Here is a 21,418-nt window from a genome sequence, read left to right on the forward strand (position 1 = left end):
AGGCATTGTGGTAATTTTGGAAAACCTCAATATTCTTATAATCTGGGACAATCACACGGTCAACATTGATATTGGAAGAGGACTTCGGATTTTTTTTCAGTATTGCTTTGAAAAACACATTGTGCAACTGTTAAGGGACATAACTATCGCAGAGCGACCTTGTAATGAAACTTAGTGAATGAGTCATGTCACCTGCAGAGATCCTTCGGGAAATTGTGATAAAGTGCAGTTTAAATAAATATAAAGTTTTAAAGTGAATCACAGAGGACAAGCTGCAACTAGAAACAAAAATAGCCAATTACATGTGTGTGACAGGAGAACTGACCAAGGTAAACAGGCTAAACAGACTGAAACACGTGTCTGTAAATGGACAGCAGAAAACATTTGAAGGAACAGTGTAAAACGCTCAACAGAAGGACATTCCATTGAAACAGTATAAACCTCAGCAAGAAATTGCCATTGGTCCCGCACTCAGGACAAAAGGGATCATACTAGATTAAGAGGCTGAGAAGATCCCCAAAAAGTACTTAAAATCCTGAAGTGAGAGAGTGTTTTAGGAGTAAATGTTAAATAGATTGCAAAGGGTATGCTAGAAGGAGGAGGGCAGTGGGATGGGGAGCCATGGTCAGGGTTTATTGACACAATAGGAACAGGGAGAGGTGAAGGTGCTGGAGGTGGTGAGAGTGTTACAGAGAGGGGTCAGGGTCTGAACGGTGTTACAAAGCCAGGACGGATTGCTGCAGCTGGAGGGGTGTACAGAGGAAGGGAGGGACAAATGTATTTTTATTTATTCATTCATGGGATGTGGGTGTCACTGCCTGGACTAACATTCTTTGATCCAACTGCTAATTAACCAGAGGGTAGCTCAGAGTCAGCCATATTGCTGTGGGTCGGGAGTCAAATGTTGGCCAGACTAGGTTAGAATACTTAATGCTCTTCCTTAAAGGAAGTAAGTGACTAGAGGAGTTCTTCCTCCTGATCGACAATGTTTTTATGGTGGCCCCACCAATATCTTGTACAGATACAACATGACATCCCAATTCTTACTCTTAATGCTCTCCCAATGAAGGTAACCACCCCAAACGCCTGCTTCACCAGTCTGTCTACCTGTGACACCACATTCAAAGAACTGTGTACCTGCATCCCTGGGTCTCTCTGACTGATAACACTACCCAGGGCCCGAACGTTAATTGTACAAGTCCCACCTTGGTTTGTTTCACCAAAATGGAACACCTCACCTTTATCTGCTATTCTTCAGCCCACTATCCCAGCATTTCTGTTCATCCTGTTGGTATCATAGATAACCTTCTCCACTGACCACTTTACCACCAATTTCAGTGACACCCAAAATCCTTACTTACCAAGAAACCAATACTCCCATCTAAACCATTTATCCAAATGACAAACAACAGTGGACCCACTCCACCGCTGGCCCCATGCCTCCAGTCAGAAAAACAACATGTCTCCCATCACCCTCTGTCTCCCACCATCAAGCAAATTTTGTATCCAGTTCACTAGCTCCTCCTGAATGCCATATCCTTTTTACATTGATCTGAGCTTATTACCCAGTTTACCAGACAGAACACAGAACACAGAACAGTTCAGCCAAGACCCTTCAGCCATGATTTCATGCCAACCTTTTATCTGACTGTAAGATCAAACTAGCCTACATACCCTTCATTTTACTATTGTCCATGTATCTGTCCAAGAGTCCATTAAATGTCCCGAATGTGTCTAATTTTACTCCCACCATTGGCAGTCCATCCAACCACCTACCATTCCCTATCCTCTTATCCATCCTCCATTCACCTTAAAATTATGCCGCTGTGTAATAGCCATTTATGCCATAGGAGAAAAAGTCTCTCACTTTTCACTCACTCTGTGCATCTCATCACCTTGTTCACCTCTATCAAGGCACCCCACCCCCTTCTTCTCTCCAATGAGAAAAGCCTTATCTCCCTCAAACTTTCTCCATAAGAAATGCCCTCCATTACAGGCAGCATCCTGGTAAATCTCCAGTGTCTGCTCTCTAAAACGTGCACACCCTTCCTGTAAAGATGGGATGAAAAATGAACACAATATTCCAAGTGTGGTCTCACCAGGTCGCTATAAAGATGCAGTAAAACCTCACGGCTCTTGAAATCAATCCCCTTGCTAAGGAAAGCCAACACAACATATGACTTTTTAGCAACCCTATCAACGTGCGTGGCAACTTGAGGGATCTATGGACACGGACGCCATGATCTCTCTGTTCCTCCACAATGCCAAGTATTCTGCCTTTCACCCTGTATTCTATATTCAGGTTCGACCTTCCAGAATGAATCACTTCACACTTTTCCAGATTGAACTTCATCTGCCACTTCCAGCCCAGCTCTGTGTCCTGTCAATGTCCCATTGCAACCTACAACAGTCCTCCACATTCCCCACCACTCCACCAACCTTGCTGTGATTGGCAAACTTACTAACCCACTCTCCAACATCCACATCCAAGTCATTTACAGAAGTCACAGAGAGCAGAGTCCCAGAGCTGATTGTTACAGAACCCCACTGGTCACTGAGCTCCAGACTCAATACTGCCAAACTGCTGCCACACTCTGTCTTCTCTGGGCCATCCGATCCTGCATCCAGATTTCCCTGCATCCCAATCATCCTTCTTTTCTGAATGAGCCATCAATGTATTCTGTCATATCCTCAAAGAACTCAATAAGGTTTTGAGGTATGACCTGCCCCTCACAAACCCATGCTGTCTCTAATTTAACTATGGCTTTCCAAGTAGTCATAAATCCTGTCTTTAGAGTCCTTGCCAATACTCTGCACACCACAGACATTAGACCAAATCTGTCATTTCCAGAATTCTACCACTGTAATATGGTCCAGACGCTACAAATTTTCTCTCCTCTGCCATGTTCCCCAGAAGGGCACTGGAGGGTGGTGGGGATTACAGAGATAGGGAGGGATATCAGGACAGGAGGATTTTGCAGACATTAGGAGGGTTGCAATGCCAAAAGGAGGCTTCAGTAATTGTGAGGTTTCATGGTGATGAAGGCATTTGAGGAGGGACAGAGGGAGGATTGTAGGGAAATGAGAGGTTTCACAGTTTAGGTGTTTTGTTAGGACTGCAAGAGGTTACCGAGTTGGGGAGGGTGTAAGCACTGGTGGATATTACATAAACATGTGGTTTTGGTTGCAATGCAGGAAGAGGATTCAGGAAGCTGGAGAGTATGGGGTCTGAACGAGGTTACACAAATGGGAAGTGTTTTCAGGAGTGGAGGTGTTTACAGAGACAGCAATGGTTTGATCTGGAGCAGAGGACCCAGATTGGGAGGGATGTGGGGACTGGAGGGGGTTTCACAGGGGGGGGAGGACCATAGACCCACAGGAGGTTACAGAAATGTGGAGAGCTGTAGGGCTGACAGGGGTTCATGGAGATGGGAATGTTGGGAGGGATAGAGAAGTTTACAGGGATAAGGATGTTTGTAGGCCAGAGCTGGATTACACAGACAGGGAGTGTTTTAGGGAGCTGAGCAGATTACAGAGATAAAGATGTTTGTATCGACTGGAAGATCAAACAGAGATATGCAGGGGAGTCGTGACTGAAGATGTTTATAGATATAGGAAGGCTTAGGTTCTGGGGGTTATTTAGACATGGAGGCTGTGGAATCTGGATTCTTTTTTGAGAGATTGGGTAGCACGCTTGGTTGGAGACAGTTTCACAGATAAGTGAGCATAGCACAAACAGAAGGAAGTTCCTGCGGTAGGGAGGGTTCGAGTGGAGAGTGATGTTTACACAGATGGGGGTAAGAGCTGGAGAAGGTTATGGAGATGAGTAAATGTTTGGAGATACAGGAGGAGCTTACATTGACAGGGTGGGTGATAGTGACGGGAGGATGTTACATTGTTAATAAGTCTTGTCGGAACAGGATCGGGAGAGGCACAGGCATTGGAGTGGGATCTACAGATCGGGAGTGTTGCAGGGACCTGAGAGGATAACACAGATAGGGATGATGGTAGGGTCTCCACAGACTGATGGTGTTTTAGGGACTGGAAGAGGTTTGGTCAAGAGGGAGGGCTGTAAGAGCGGCAGGAGCTTATGGAGAGTTGAAGAGTTGGAGCAGTTCACAGAGGGAGGGTTCTCCGACAGGAGTAGGTCACAGATAGTGAGGGCTGTGTGGCCTGAGAAAGTTATAGAGAGGGAGAGTTTTCGGGACTGCAAGATATTACACTGACAGGGACAGTTGAAGAGACTGTAGCAAAAAATGCATGGATTAGGTTACACAGATAAGGAGATGTGTAGGGACTGGAGGTGAATACACAAACATGGAGGGTTGTATTGTTAGACGGAGCTGAGAGGGATAGGGACTGGTGTAGGGATTTACACAGATAGGGAAGGTTGTGTTTTTGGAGAAGGTTACACTGATACAGACAGTGTTAGGGAGTGTTTAGTGGACTACAGAGGAGCTCAGAGAGAATGTATTATGGGGAGTGGAGGAGATTAGACACAGAGATGGCTGTCGGGTTGAAAAGAGCTTCTCCAGATCCTCAGTGCTGTAAGGCTGAAGGGAGGTTACAATAATTAGGGTTACCTACACAATGACGTTTTTGATATAGAGAAAGTCTCAGAACGGGATTGTCAAAAGGAAGTACAGACAGTCCAAATGAGTTTACAGAGAGATAAAGGTTTTTGGGTTTTCAGGATGGAACAGTGATTGGGAGTGATGTAACAAATGGCAACAGTTATAGGTAGGGTTCTAAAAGCAGGAAGAGATGACAGTCATAGCGATCATGGTAAGGACTGGAGAAGCTTACATAGGCAAGTAATGTTTTAGAAACTGTTGGAGATTACACATATAAGGAGCGTATTGGGGATGAGCTGAAAATGTGTTGCTGGAAAAGCGCAGCAGGTCAGGCAGCATCCAAGGAACAGGAGAATCGATGTTTCGGGCATCAGCCCTTCTTCAGGAAACGATTTTCAGCTCTGATCTCCAGCATCTGCAGTCCTCACTTTCTCCTCGAGTATTGGGGATGAGGCAAGGTTCAAGAGACAGGGATGGGTGACAGGACTGGACAATAAACTGAATAGAATCTCCACAGTCTGGAAATAGGCCATTCGGCCCAACAAGTCCATACCAACCCTCTAAAGAGCATCCTAACCAGACCCATCCCTCTTCCTATCCAATAAACCCTGCATTCCTCATGGTGAACTCACCTAAACCACACTTGCCTGAATACTACAGTCAATTTATGATGGCCAATCCACGTATCATGCAAATGTTGGACTATGGCAGGAAACCAGAGCACCCGGAAGAAACCCACACAGTCGGGGGGAGAACATGCAAAGTCCACACAGAGAGTCGGCCAAGGCTGGAATTGAAGCCAGGTTCCAGGCACAGTGAGGCTGATTATACAGAGCACTGCAGAGATTGGACTAGGTCACAAAGTTCACAAGGGTTTATTGGAACAGGAGGAAAATATAGTCAGGAACAGGAGAAGCTTTATAGATGGTGTCCATGAGAGGGACTGGAGGAGGTTAACGCAATAGGGAGGGTTGTGCATTCTCTCGACAGTTAGAGGTAGGGATGGTTGGGGAGACTGGATGAAGTTAGTCATACTCAGAGTTGTACACACACTGAGTAATGGCAGATGGAGTTTACTTCTGATCATTGTGAGGTAATGCACTGTGGGAAGTCTCATAAGCGAAGGATATACATCATGAAGAGTAGGTCCTCCTGGAGAACTGAGTAACACCGGGACCTTGGTGGGCAAGTCCCTGGATGTCTGAAGGTGTCAGCACAGGTTGACAGGGTGGGGAAGGCACCTGAACTGGGAGCAGGAGGGGGACCCACATCCTGATGGGGCGAATTGTTAGAGCTGCTTGAGAGGATATAATCTAATCTGGCAGGGTGTTGGACCTTAAACAGTCATAAGGCCAGAAAGAAGATTGAGGCTGGTGCACAAGTTAAAGACAGCAATTTCAGCAGACAAGGCAGGCAAGAACATAGCAGGGAATGGGGGAGAGGGAACTGATGATTAAACTGCATTTATTTCAATGCAAGGGGCCTGACAGCGAAGGAAGATAAACTCAGGGCATGGATTGGAACATGGGACTGGGATATTATAGTTATTACAGAAACACAGCTGAGGGAGGGACAGGACTGGCAGTTCATTGTTTCAAGGTAGAGATGCTACAGGAAGCATCGAAGGGGAGGCAAGAGAGGACACGTGGTGGGGGGTTTTCATTACATGAATCATTTCATCAGTACCTCGAGACGATATTCCTGTGGGATCACCCAGCGACGTTATGTTAGTTGAACTGAGAAATAAGAATGGGTCACCACTCTGACACGATTGTCCTACTGACCCCGAATAATCAGTGGCAGACTGAGGAACAAACATATCAGGAGATCTCAAATATCAATCATAATAATAGGGCTGTCATGGTTGGAGTTTTTAAACTTTCCAAACCGAGACTGGGACTGCCAGTGTTCAGTGTTTGCAAGGGAGGAATTTGGTAATTGTGTTCCAGAAAACTCCCAATCAATATGTAAATGGCCTGAAAAGAGAAAGGGGCAAAACCTGACCTCCCCTTGGGAAACAAGGTAGGGAAAGGGACTGAGATATGAGTGGGAAAGCATTTTGCCAAAGTGACTCAAGTCTATTAGCTTGGAAATAGCGATGGAAAAGGACAGGGCTGGTCCACAGGTTCAAGTTATAGAATGGGGCCAGGAATATTAGCCAGGAACTCTCAAAAGGTGATTGGGGAGTCTATCTGCAGGGAATGGGAAGTCTGGCATGTAAGGAATATTTTAAAAGTGAGATAAACTGAGCAATCACCACCTGTTTGTGTGCAGGTCAATGCTGACAGCATTCGGAAACACTGGCTGTCTACTGAGGGTCTGGTCAAGGAAAAGGGGGCACATGTCAGGTATAGCCAGCTGGATCAAGGGAATCCCTGAGGATCACAGGGACTTTAGCAATACACTTTGGGTAGAAATCAAGATTGCAGAAAGTGTACATGCATTAGCCTTGGCAGAGAATGATAAGGAGAATCCAAAAGTAATTGTATAAATATATTGAGTAAAAGAGTAACTCGAGACAAAATGCTGTCCCTTAAAGATCAATGAGACCATTGATGTGTGGAACAGCAGGATATGGGTAAGACCTTAAACATATTTTTCCCTCCAGGACTTACTGTGGACAAAGATTGGGGAACTCAGGGAACAAGAGTAATACATTAGACCACATTTGGAGTTCTCTGCAATTCCAGTCTCCCTGCTATAGGAAGGATGGTGTGAAATTTGAAAGTATTCAGAAAAGATTTACAAGATGTTGCCAGGGTTGTTGCTGAATAAGCTGGGGTTATTTTTCCTGGAGCATCGGAGACTGAGGGGTGACCTGACAGAGGTTTATATAAACATGAGGTGTATGGATTTGGTCAACATTCAAGGTATTTTCCCAGGGGTTGGAGAGTCTAAATCTAGAGGTCATAGGTTTAAGGTTAAAGGGGAAAGGTTTAAACAGCACTGAAGGGACAGCTTTTTTATGCACACAGAGCTGAGAGAGAAAGTAGCAGATACTGATACTATGACAACATTTAAGAGATATTTGGATGTGTATATGAATAATAAGGGTTTAGAAGTACATGGGCCAAATGCTGGTAAATGGGATGGATTTATTTACATCTCCTGGTCAGCATCGACGAGTTGGACCGAAGGGTCTGTTTCCATGCTGTACATCTCTATGACTTGAAAAGAGTGCATGTTATAGAAGGTTTTAAAACACAAAGCTTTGGAAAAACCCAGGACCTGATTAAGTGTATCACAGAACATTGTGGAGCCCCGAGCAAAGATATTTGTGTGATGTGCTGGAAAGGCTGGAGGGTGGCATAGTGGACAGTGAAGACATTGTAATCGAGGATAAAGCGGATGGCCCTCAGGACAACTCCATACAACCCTGTCCCGGTGGACGCTGCAAGATGTGTCAGATTGTGGACATAGATACCACTATTGTGGACATAGATACCACTATTACGCGTGGGAAAACCTCACACCTTGTACATGGCAAAATGCTGTCCCTTAAAGATCAATGAGACCACTGATGTGTGGAACAGCAGGATATGTCTAAGGCCATGAACACATTTTTTACTCCAGAACTTACTGTGGACAAAGACTGGGGAAGTCAGGGAACAAGAGTAATATGTTAGACCACATTTGGAGTTCTCTGCAATTCCAGTATCCCCAATATAGGAAGGATGTTGCGAAAGTTGAAAGTGCTCAGAAAAGGTTGAAAGTACTCATGTGACTCAGCCAACGTTGTCTATCTTATACAGTGCAGGCAAGGATGCCCGGAGGCATGGGACATTGGGGAAACCGAGCAAAGGCTACTACAACGGATGAATGGGCACCGCACAACAATCAACAGACAGGAGAGTTCCCTCCCAGTTGGGGAACATTTCAGTGGTCCAGGACATTCAGCCTCGGACCTTCGGGTGACCATCCTCCAAGGTGGACTTCGGGACAGGCAGCAGAGAAAACTGGCCGAGCAGAGACTAACAGCTAAGTTCGGTTCCCATAGGGAGGGCCTCAACCGGGACCTTGGGTTCATGTCACATTACAGGTAATCACCATTGCACTACACACACACACACACACACACACACACAGATATTCCTACACACATGCTCTCTCACATACATACGGACACAGGTACACACAGACAGGCACACAGATACCCACACACACCCTTATAGACACACACACTCCCACACTCACACATGGACTCCCTCACAGACTTAAGACACTCTGCAACCACTACACACACACTTTCTCACACTCACAACCCCCACCCCAGATAGACACACACAGACAGACAAAGACCCACAGACACACATATATTTTGTGGGGTGGATTTGTACTTGCAGGATTATATGTACTTTGCTCAAAAACTGCATGCATTCATGTAGAACTCTGAGCTCAAAAACTGCATGAATTTATGTCAAACTCTTATCTCACTTTTTAGATTAGAATCAATCTAAATATCAGGTCATAGACAGAGAACACAGGGGTCTAACACCTTCAACATATTGTCTAGCTATCACCATTGTTAACAGCTAACCCGAGAATGCAACTTTAAAAAAAATGTTTTGTGATTTACACATTAAAGAAGTGAAACTATCACTGTATTCTAAACGATGAAAGGCTTAACAGACAATCAATTCTTCAATGTATAATGTCAGTTGCATCACACTAAATTATTGCTATAAATTCTGTGTTACGATCGAGCTCCCCACTATCACCTGATGAAGGAGCGTTGTTCTGAAAGCGAGTGTGCTTCCAATTAAACCTGTTGGACTATAACCTGGTGTTGTGTGATTTTTAACTCTCTTCAAGAAGGTAGATTGATTTGTGACACAGAGATAAATGAAATTTAGACACCAGAGAGACGTGGCTACAGGGTGAACAAAAGGTGAACATAAATATTCAATGGATCACAACCTTGTGGAAACTCACGAAAATGGGTAACGCTAACAATAATGGATATGAAAGGCATTACAGAGAAATCATTTGACCTCAGATCATGAAGTAGAGTCAGTCTGAATGTAAATTCTGGCTACTACTTGCCAAGGACACAAGCAGCAGAACAGTTTTAGCCACCGAACAGCATTCCATTGCTCATCACTGCATTACACAGGAACTCATTGGAATTTTTTGACAAACACTTTGTGATAATTTTGGGAAACTTCAATATTCCCATCATCTGGGACAGTCACACTAACAACAGTGATATTGGAAAAGTAGTTCAGAGAATTTTTTTCAGTGTTTCTTTGAATAACAAATTGTGCAACTGGCGAGGGACGTAACTATCTCAGAGCGACCGTTGTGTGATGAAACGTAGTGAATGAGTAATGTCACCTGGAGAGATCCTTCGGGAAATTGTGATAAAGTGCAGTTTAAAGAAATATGAAGTTTTAAAGTGAATCACAGAAAGGACATGCTACAACTAGAAACAAAAACAGCCAATGACATGGGTTTGAGATGAGAACTGACCAAGGTAAAGAGGCGAAACAGACTGAAATCTGTGCCTATAAATGAACAGTGGAAAACATTTGATAGAACAGTGTAAATCACTCAACAAAAGAACATTCCACTGAAACAGACAAAACCTCAGCAAGAAATTCCCACCGGCCTCTCACTCAGGACAAAATGGATCATATTAGATTATGAGGCTTAGAATATCACCAAAAAGTACTTAAAATCCTGAAGAGAGAGAGTGTTTTAGGAGTAAGTGTTAAAGGGATTGCAAAGGGTCTGCTAGCAGAAGTTGGGCAGTGGGAAGGGGAATCAGTGTCAGGGTTCAATGTCACAAAAGGAACAGGGAGAGGTGAAAGTGCCGGAGGTGGTAAGAGTGTTACAGAGAGTGGTCAGGACCTGAACGATGTTACAAAACCAGTACAGATTGCTGCAGCTGGAGGGGTTTGCAGAGGTAGAGAGGGACATATGTATTTTTATTTATTCATTCATGGGATATGGGTGTCACTGTTAATTACCCAGAGGACAGCTCAGAGTCAGCCGTATTGCAGTGGGTCTGGAGTCACATGTTAGCCAGGTCAGGTTAAAATGTCAGATGGTCTACACAAAAGGAGGTCAGGGAACCAGATGAGTTCTTCCCTCTGATCAACAACGCTTTTATGGTGGCCTGACCAATGTGTTGTACAGGTACAACATGACATCCCAACTCCTCCTCTCAATGCTCTCCCCAATGGAGGTAACCATCCCAAACGTCTACTTCACCAGCCTGTCTACCTGTGACACCACTTTCAAAGAACTGTCTACCTGCATCCCTGGATCACTGACTGACAACACTACCCAGGGCCCGAACATTAACTGTACAAGTCCCAACCTGGTTTGTTTCACCAAAATGGAACACTTCACATTTATCTAATTAAACTCCATCTGCTCTTCTTCAGCCCACTAACCCAGCAGTACTGTTCATCCTGTTGTATCACAGATAACCTTCATCACTGTCCAGTTTACCACCAATTTCAGTGTCACTCAATAAACTTACTTTACTTACTTAACAATATTCCCATCCAAACCATTTATCCAAATGACAAACAGCAGGGGACCCACTCCATTGCTGGTCACATGTCTCCAGTCAGAAAAACAACATGTCTCCCACCACCCTCTGCGTGCTACCATCAAGCCCAATTTTCTGTCCAGTTGACAAACTCCTCCTGAATGCCATATCCTTTTACACTGATCTGAGCTTATTACCCAGTTTACCATACGACATATAGAACACAGAACAGTACAGAACAAGACCCTTCGGCCATGATGATATGCCAATCTTTTCTCCGACCATAAGATCAAAAATAAAAGTGGCAGATAGAGTTTAATTCAGATAAATGCGAGGTGCTGCATTTTGGGAAAGCAAATCTTAGCAGGACTTACACACTTAATGGTAAGGTCCTAGGGTGTGTTGCTGAACCAAGAGACCTTGGGGTTCAGGTTCATAGCTCCTTGAAAGTGGAGTCGCAGATAGATAGGATAGTGAAGAAGGCGTTTGGCATGCTTTCCTTTATTGGTCAGAGTATTGAGTACAGGAGTTGGGAGGTCATGTTGCGGCTGTACAGGACATTGGTTAGGCCACTGTTGGAATATTGCGAGCAATTTTGGTTTCCTTACTATCGGAAAGATGTTGGGAAACTTGAAAGGGTTCAGAAAAGATTTACAAGGATGTTGCCAGGAAGATTTGAGCTATAGGGAGAGGCTGAACAGGCTGGGGCTGTTTTCTTTGGAGCGTCGGAGGCTGAGGGGTGACATTACAGAGGTTTACAAAATTATGAGGGTCATGGATAGGGTAAATAGACAAAGCCTTTTCCCTGGGGTTGGGGTGTCCAGAACTAGAGGGCATAGGTTATGGATGAAAGGGGATAGATATAAAAGAGACCTAAGGGACAACTTTTTCATGCAGAGGATAGTATGTGTACGGAATGAGCTGCCAGAGGAAGTGGTGGAGACTGGTACAATTACAACATTTAAGAGGTATTTGTTTGGGTATTTGAAGAGTAGGGATTTGGAGGGATATGGACCGGGTGCTGGCAGGTGGGACTAGATTGGGTTGGGATGTCTGGTCGGCTTGGACAGGTTGGACTGAAGTGTCTGTTTCCATGTTGTACATCTCTACGACTCGAACTTCCATACCATTCATTTTATTATCATCCATGTGTCTATCCAGAAGTATATTAAATGTCCCTAATACATCTAATTTTACCGCCACCGCTGGCAGTGGATCCCACTCAGCCACCACTCTGTATGTAACGAACCTACCTCTGAAATCTCCCCTTCACCATCCACTAATCACCCAAAAATTATACCCCCTTGTAATAACTATTTATATGAGGGTAAAAATTATCTCTCTCTATTCAATCTATGACTCTCATCACCTTGTTCACCTCTGTCAAGTCACCCCTCACCTTTCTTCACTCCAAAGAGAAAAGCCTTAGCTCCCTCAACCTTTCTTCATAAGGCATGCCCTACAGTACAGGCAGCAACCTGGTAAGTCTCCTCTTTACACTCTCTAAAGCTTCCGCATCCTTTGTGCAATGAAGGGACCAAAACTGAACACAATATTCCAAGTGGGGTCGAACTAGGTCTCTATAGAGCTGCAGCATAACCTCACGGCTTTAAAAATCAATCCCCAAACAAATGAAATCCCACACAATATATTGTTTATTAAGAAGCCAATCAGCTTGTGTGGCTACTTTGAGGGATCTAGGGACTTGGTATCCAAGATCCCTCTGTTCCTCCACACTGCCAAAGATCCTGCCTTTAACTCTGCATTCAAATTCAATCTTCAAAATGAATGACTTCACACTTTTCCCAGATTGAACTCCATCTGCCACTTCTCAGCCCAACTCTGCATCCTGTCCATGTTCCGTTGCAACCTACAACAGCCCTTCACACTATCAACCACTCCACCAACCTTCGTGTCATTGGAAAACCAACTAACCCCTCTTTCAATCACACATCCAAGTCATTCATAAACTCACAAAGAGCAGAGGTCCTGTAACCTCTCCCTGCAGAAAACCACTGGTCTCTGAGCTCCAGGATGAATGCTTTCCATCTGTCATCACCCTCTGTCTTCTGTTTACAAGTAATCCTGTATCCCGACAGACAGGTTTCACTGTACCCCATGCCTCCGTACTTTCTGAATGAACCATAAAGGTGTTTCATCACATTCTCAAAAGATTCGATAAGACTTGTAAGGCATGACCTGCCCCTTACAAAACTATGCTGACTATCTCGAATCAAACTATGGTTTTCCAAGGAATAATAAATCCTGTCTCCCAGAGTCCTCTCCAATAATCTGCACACCACAGACTTAAGACTGACAGGTGTGCAATTCCCAGGATTATCCCTATTCCCTTTCCTGAACAAGGGAATAATATTTTCCGGCCACCAGTCATCTGGTCCGACTCCAGTGGACAGTGAGGCTGCAAAGGTCATCACCAGGTGCTCAGTAATCCACTCCCTCGGTTGCTGTCGTAACTTTGGATGCATCCAGTCTGGTTCAGTGACTTATGTGTCCTTATATTTTATAAAATTCTCAGCACATCCTCCTTCGTAACATCCACCTGTTCACGTACATCAGCCTGTTTCACGCTGTCCTCACAAACGACAAGACCCTTCTCAGCAGTGAATACTGAGGCATAGTATTCATTAAGGACCTTCCCTACCTCCTGTGACTCCAAGCACAAGTTCCTTCCACTATCCCAGATTAGCCTTATCCTCACTCTGACCATCCTCTTGTTCCTCCCATAAGTGGAGAATGCCTCACGGTTTTCCTTAATCCTTCCCAACAATGCTTTTTCATGCCCCCTTCTAGTTGCCCTAAGTCCATCTCTTGGTTCCTTCCTGGTACCTTCAGAGAATCCCTACAGTGTGGAAACGGGCCATTTGACCCAACACCTCCATACCAACCCTCCAAATAGTATCCAACCCAGCCCCATTCCCCCACCCTATTACTCTCCATTTGCCCTGACTAATGAACCAAACCTACCCATCCCTGAACACTATGGGTAATTTAGCATGGCTAAGGCACCAAACTGGCACATCTTTGGGCTGTGGGGGGGAAACCGGAGCACCTGGAGGACACGCACAGGGAGAATGTGCAAACACCGCACAAACAGTCGCCTGAGGCTGGAATCGAAATGCAGTCCATGGTGCTATGAGGTAGCAGTGCTAACCACTGAGACACCGTGCCACCCAATGTAACTCTCTGGAGCCCTGTCTGATCCTTGCTTCCTCAACCTTAAGTCAGCTTCCTTCTCCCTCTTGATTAGATGCTAAAGTCCACGTGGACAATGTTGACTGCTCTGCCTTCATCTATCTTTGGCCACCTCCTCGAAGAGTCAATCCGGTTTGTGAAACATGGTCTCCCACTCATAAAGCCATGCTGACCATCTCTAATCAGCCCTTGCCTTTGTAAATGTAAGGATCTCTTTTCTCTCAGAATCTCCTCCAACAACTTCCCCATCACTGGGCTCACTGGGCTGTAATTTCCTGGCTTTTCCCTGCAGTCCTTCAGTGATGGAACAGCATTAGCCGCCCTCCAGTCGTCCAACATCTTACTGTGCCTGTTGATAATATACATATCTCTGTAAGGGATACTGCAATCTCTTCCCTAGCTTCCCACAATATTGTAGGATTGACCTAATGAGCTACTGAGGATTGATCTAGCTTTATTTGTTATAAGATTCCAGCACTTTCTCTTCTCTGGTAAGGATTCTTTCCAAGACATCACTATTTATTTCCCCACATTCCCGAGCTTCCGTGTCTTTCTCCACAGTAAATACTGACAAGACTATTTTGTCTCATATCTCACCCATCTTCTCTGGTTCCACACATCAGCGACCTTATTGATCTTTAAGGAGCCCTATTCTCTCCCAAGTTACTCTTTAGCCCTTATTGAAACTTGCATAAAGGCTTCTGATAATTCAAATACACCATATCCCCTATACCAGTACACCCCTCCTACACCCTTACAATTCTGCCATTTATATTCACACCAACAAATTCAATCCAACAGGCTCGTGGCTGTATCAGTCGGCATGGAGACCACTGTCACACACAGTTACTGTACTGCCCTTGCTACAAGTACATTCAGTGTCCTGACTGTAACCATATTGACATTCCCATCACAGTCTGGTGCCTACAAATGAATTCCTGATAACAGTTGCTGCTGCTTGCTTATTCTCAGCTCTACTTTTCATATTCAGATCTACATGACTGTCTCATTAATGCATTAACCTCAAGCTTCCTTCATAACTTGTTGGCTTTTTGCCCAGTCTGCATATTGGGGCTAGATTGGGTTGGGATATCTGCACAGCGGTTGGACCGAAGGGTCGGTTTCCATGCTGTACATCTCTCTGACACTATGACTCTATCCAAACAACCCTTCAGTATTCACTTCCCAGTGATGGTCATTCTGCAGCTCCATCTCCGGAATGACAGTTCCATCATATCTGTTCACTGTCATTCCATCTCCCTTATGGCGAATACAGGGAGACATTCTTCAGTCGTGTGGGGTTGAACAGATGGGTAGAGGTTACAGAGATAGGGAGGCTTACAGGGGCTCGAGGATGTTATGAGCTGAACCGAGTTACATCTGGTCAAGAATGTCAGTGAGACAAAGGGGTTTGGGGATTGGAGGAATTTACAGATATAGAGGGAGCTGGATTAGATTCTGGAGATAGGGATAGGGATGGAGATAGGAAGAGGCAAGCAGACTGAGAGGTACAGACAGGGGGCTGTTTCATCAAAGAGAGTATTGTGTATACTAACAGAGATATGGAAGGTTGTTGTGACTGAAGACATTTACAGATATAAGGCGGCTTCTAGGCTCTGGAGGCTACAGAGATAGGAAGGCAATGGAGAATGCCAGGTTACTGGGTTGGAGACAGTGACACAGATGGGGAGGGTTGCACAAACTGAAAGAGGTTCCTGTGGTCGGGAGGGGTATGGTGTCAGGAATGAGGGTGAAATTTAATAAGATAAAGATCAAAGAATTGGAGAAGGATAAGGAGATTACAAATTTTTCACAGCTAAGGAAGGGTTGTAGGAACTGGAGAAGATTACATAGATAGGGACGGATGGAGAGGTTAAAGACAAATACATTGACATGGAGGGTGGTATTGGTGGGAGGAGCTCACAGGGATAGACAGGGCTGTCAGGGTTTACCGGGATGAAGGAATTTAGTATCTACTGGAGAAGGTTAGGGATTAGGGTGTTAGGGACTGGAGAACCTGACAGAGACAGAGACAGAGACAGACTCAGAGACAGAGACACAGAGAATGATGTGGACTCGAGGAGATTCCAAACAGAGGAAGGATTATCGGGACTGGAGGATATTACAGAGATCACTAAAACAGCATAGGCCAGGATTGATGCCTGCGATCCCCTGTGCTGTCGCATTGAGGACCAGTACAGAAGAGGTGAAAGCAGGACCCTCACAAGATGGTGGGAATGAAGCCTAGAATGTTGCTGTTCCTTACCCAGCTCTGTATCTATGTCCGGTCTTCCAGGTCTGAATATAGAAGTCTACTACCTCCTCCCTGTGCTGTTCACTGTGAGTGATCTTACCGGCTGCAGGAATTACTGAAGGCTCCAGATCTCCCTCTCCATCTCTCTCTGGCTGACCAACTGTCTTCAATGAGGTGATGGATGAGACAGGAGTTAGGAACATCCTGATGACCTGCATGAGACACAAATAGACAGAATGGGAAATTAGACTGATGCAATGAGGATAATTCATGCAGAGTGGCACAGAGTCCAGAAGAGATCTCGATAATCCCATTCTCCATCCCTTGCCTGTGCTGCTGCATCTCTCTGGAATGGACGATTCTGTTGACTCAAGATCTCATACCATCTGTAAGAGGGAGAAATGCTGACAGAGGCAGTAAATAGACGGACACAGCGAGGGATACCAGATAGAGAGATACTGAATGATATCATAGTATTAGACACTGTATTAACAGGGAATTGTTTGAATTTGTAACAAAGACACAGGGATAATTGTGAGGGGATTCAACCTTCCTATCTCATCATCTCTTTGGCAGTGGCTCACAGATGAGGCTGACTCTCTCCCACTCTCAGTGGGGGTGGGGGAGTCTGGAGTTGGCTGTACAGACGGATGTGGCCTTCCACAGACTCTGTTACACTTGAGGCAGAAGGTGGCCATGGAAAGGGGGTGGGTGGGGCGTTGATATGACAGCGCGCTCCTTGTGCTGTTTTCTCCTGGATTCCCGTTTTCCCCACAGAAAGTCTCGAGGTGCTCAACACCTTCCCAATGCTCCTTCCCTCCTTCAGACGATCTTGGCCGATTCGATTAAGAGATGAAAAAGAACCGATCAATGCTGAAGTAACCAACATTTAGAAATGTGGAGGAGTGCAGTAGGAAGAGGAAACATTGTCAGTGTTTAATCAGAGTAGCGGAACAGGGAGGATTGAAGGTTCTGGAGGTGGTGAGAGTGTTACAGAGAGGGGCAAAGACCTGAACAATGTTACAAAGCCAGTATGGATTGGTGCAGCTGGAGCTGTTTGCAAAGGTAGGGATGGACATTTGTATTTTTCATTGATTCATTCATGGCCTGAGGATGTCCCCGAATGGACCAACATACATTGCCCTCCTGCTAATTGCCCAGAGGCAGCTCAGAGTCAGCTATATTGCTGTGGGACTGGAGTCACATGTGAGCCAGACCAGGTAAGAATGTCAGATATCCTTCCCTAAAGGACATACGTGAACTAGTTGATTTTTACCAGATAATCAACAATGCTTATACGGTGGTCTCACTAATGTCCTGTACAGATACACCATGACATCCCAACTCCTACTCTCAATGCTCTGCCCAATGAAGGGTAACCCTCCCAAACACCTGCTTCACCAGCCTGTCTACCTGTGACGCCACTTTCAAAAAACTGTGTGCCTGTGTCCCTGGGTCACTGATTGACAACAGTACCCAGGGCCCAAACATTAATTGTACAAGTCCAGCCTGGTCTGCTTTACCACAATACAACACTGTGCATTTCTCCACCTGTTATTCCTAAACTCACTCGTCCAGCAGTAGTGCTGATCCCATTGTACTCTCCGATAATCCTCTTCACTGTCCACTTTATCACCAATTTCAGTCTCACTCACAAACTTGCAAACCATGGCTCCTGTACTATCATCCAAACTGTTGATATAAATGATGCACAGCAGTGACCCAGCACCGAACCCTATAGCACACCGTTGGTCACAGGCCTGCAGTTTGAGCAGCAACCGTCTATGAACATGCTCTGTCTCCTACCATCAATCCTGTTTTGTATCCAGTTAGTGAGTGCTCACTCATTATGTCTGATCTAAACTTACTATCCAGTCTGCCATGCAGAACCTTGTCAAAGGCCTTGATAAAGTTCATGTGGACATCGTGTACTGCTCTGCCTTGACCTCTCACTTGTCTACCTCCACACTCAGGTTTGAGGCATGATTTCCCGTGCACAAAGCCATGCTGACGATCATTCATCTGTCCTTACCTTTCCAAATGCATGATGATCGTTTCTCTCAGAATCTCCTCCAACAACTTACCACCCTGCCATCAGTCTCACTGGTCCGTAGTAGCTGTCGATGATACAAATATCTCTGGGAGGGGCCCTGTAATTTCCACCCTCGCTTCTCACAAGGCACTGGGGTATATCTGATCATGTCCCAAGGTTTACCTAACTTATTGCATTTTAAGACATCCAGCACCTCCTGTTCTCCAATGTGCACTCTTTTCAAGACATCCCTACATATTTTCCCAAGTTCCCAAGCTTCCATGTCTTTCACCACAGTAAATCCAAAAACAAAATACTTGTTCAGTATCTCACCCATCAGCAGTGATTCCACACAGACAGCCTCATTGACTTTTCAGGGGCCCTATTCTCTCACGAGCTAAGTTTTAGCCCTTGTTGAAACTTGTCAAAATGCTTCTGAAATTTCAAATATCCCTCTACCGCAACTAGCCTCCCCCAACCTTATCTATTCTGCATTTATGGTCACACCAAAATATAGAATCCGACAGATTTAAAAATATTCCCCTTTTATAAAATCATACACCTCCCATTGTTTCTAAACATCCAGTTATCATTTATTGTCATATCCTTTAAAACACATTCCAGCACGTTCCCACTTCCTGTCAGGCTTATAACGTTTGGTTTCAGACTGACTGCACAAAGGGTTTTGGGAATCCTTGTGTATCAATCTGAAACAGGTAGCTTACAGGGTCAGCAGGTCATAGAGAAGGCAAATCAAATGTTGTCATTTATTTCAAAGGGAATGGAGTCTAAAAATAGGGAGGTCTTGCTAAAATGATGCAAGGTACAAGTCAGACCACACCTAGATTATAATGAATAATATGCGTGCCCTAAGGAAAGACATTCTTGTGTTGGAGGCAGGACAGGGAAGGTTCACTCGGCTGATCCTGGAGATGGCTGGATTTTCCAATGAGAAGAGGTGGAGTAGATTGACCTTGAACCGAATGCGATTTTGAAGAATGGGAAAGAAATTGAATGAAACATACAGGATTCTGAGGGGCTTTGACAGGGTAGATGCCGTGAAGTTAGAAACTAGAACAGAAACTAGAAGAGTAATAGGCCCTTCGGCCCACCATGGCTGTGCTGCCCATTGTGCTATTCTAAACTAATCCCATCTACCTGCACATGGGCGATATCCCTCTATTCTCGGCCTGTTCATGTTTCTGTCTAAATGCCCTTCAAACCTTTGCTCTTATTGCCACCTCTCCCACCTCCTGAACAGCTTCCACCCTCTCGGTAAAGACAACTGGTCTCATTCAACTCACTTAAAACTTCTCACTCTCACCTTAAACCAATGCACCCTAGAATTTGATATTTCTACATTGGAAGGAGGATTCCAACTATCCACACTATTCACGCCTCTCCTAATGCTATATACCTGTACCAGGTCACCCCTCAGTCTCCGATACTCACGCAAAACAATCCAACTGCGTCCAACCTCCTTACAGTAAACACATTCTCATCCTGCCAACCCTCTGTTGCACGCTCCCCAAAACCTCCACATCCTTCCTGTCATGTGTCAACGAGAACGACACACAACCTTCCAAACATGGCCGACTGAAGTTTCATTCAGTCACAACATGACATGCAAACGTCTGTACTCAGCACTGTGACCAATAATGGTAAGCATACCAAATTCCCCTTCGACCACCACATCCTGTTGTGTTGTTATTTTTAGGAAGCTATGGACTTGCTTCCAATGTCTTTCTGTTTATCAATGTTTCCAACTGGTCAATTAGTGTACTTCTCTCTTCCATTTGACTTCATAAATGTATCACTTCACACCTGTCCCGATGAAATTCAATTTGCCACATCTCTGCCCAGCGTTCCAGCTGATCTACATAGTGCTGCAACCTTTAACACTCTTCCTCACTATCCACAATCCCCCTAACTACCCCTAATCATTACATGCCTTTCCGAATGTCATCTGTAAAATTACCACTCAAACTGCTGACCTTTTCATCTGAATCACAGATATAAATTACACACAGATATCACAGCACTGATCCTTGTGAAACAGCATTGACCACAGACGTCCAATCAGAAATTGACCACTGCACATGCCTCTGTCTACTATCACCAAGAAAATATTGTATCTAACTTAACAACAAGCATGGATTCCATGGATTGTGATTTGATCTTCCAGGTCCCCCTTGCTATTTGGAAGCTGTCCATTCAAAATGCCTCTATATTTTGATTCCCAGATTAAATTGGCTCTCTCACCAATGCACTGACTGCGTCCTTTCTTCACAACAAAACAGGACCTTGTTTGGTTTTTTGCTGATCCTGCCTAAATCCCTACAACCCCTCAATAATCACATTGCTGTCATGATCATTCTGCAGGCACACCTCCACAATAACAGTTCGATCATATCTGTTCCCTTCAGTTAATGCTGTCAGTCCATCTGCCTTGTTGCAAATGCATGGCGCGTGTCACCGAGAGAGGGCCTTTGAGGGATGGTTAGAGGCAACAGAGTGGGAGAGATGTTTGGGGGCGTGACAATTTTGCAGGGTTAAACATAGTTACTGTTGCTACAGAATGTTCGCAGGAGAAAATATTTTATTGTTTGGAAGAAGTCAGAGAGATAAAGCGTCTTTGATTAGATTCCAGAGATAGGGATGTGTATAGGGTTGTGGATCGTTATATGGACTATGTTGATCAGGGCATAGAAACATTCACAGGATTCCAGGATGTCGTACATTTACCAACAGTTGTGGGATCTGGAGAATATCGCAGTGATAGGGAGGATGGTATGGACTGGAGAATATTACAGGGAAAAGGTGGGTAGTATGGACTGGAGAATATT

At 44.8% G+C, this 21,418-nt stretch overlaps 1 long non-coding RNA gene across 1 annotated transcript in view; it reads right to left on the minus strand.

Moving 5' to 3' along the window:
* The window catches only part of LOC140458608 (uncharacterized), a 33,033-nt gene extending 16,288 nt beyond the window's left edge, over window positions 1–16,745 (minus strand). The window contains exon 1 of the long non-coding RNA XR_011953607.1: window positions 16,641–16,745. This is a non-coding gene — a long non-coding RNA (uncharacterized lncRNA). The remainder of the gene's footprint in view (window positions 1–16,640) is intronic.
* Window positions 16,746–21,418: the final 4,673 nt, after the last annotated feature.

Source organism: Chiloscyllium punctatum, chromosome 33, assembly GCF_047496795.1.
Source record: "Chiloscyllium punctatum isolate Juve2018m chromosome 33, sChiPun1.3, whole genome shotgun sequence".
NCBI lineage: Eukaryota > Metazoa > Chordata > Chondrichthyes > Orectolobiformes > Hemiscylliidae > Chiloscyllium > Chiloscyllium punctatum.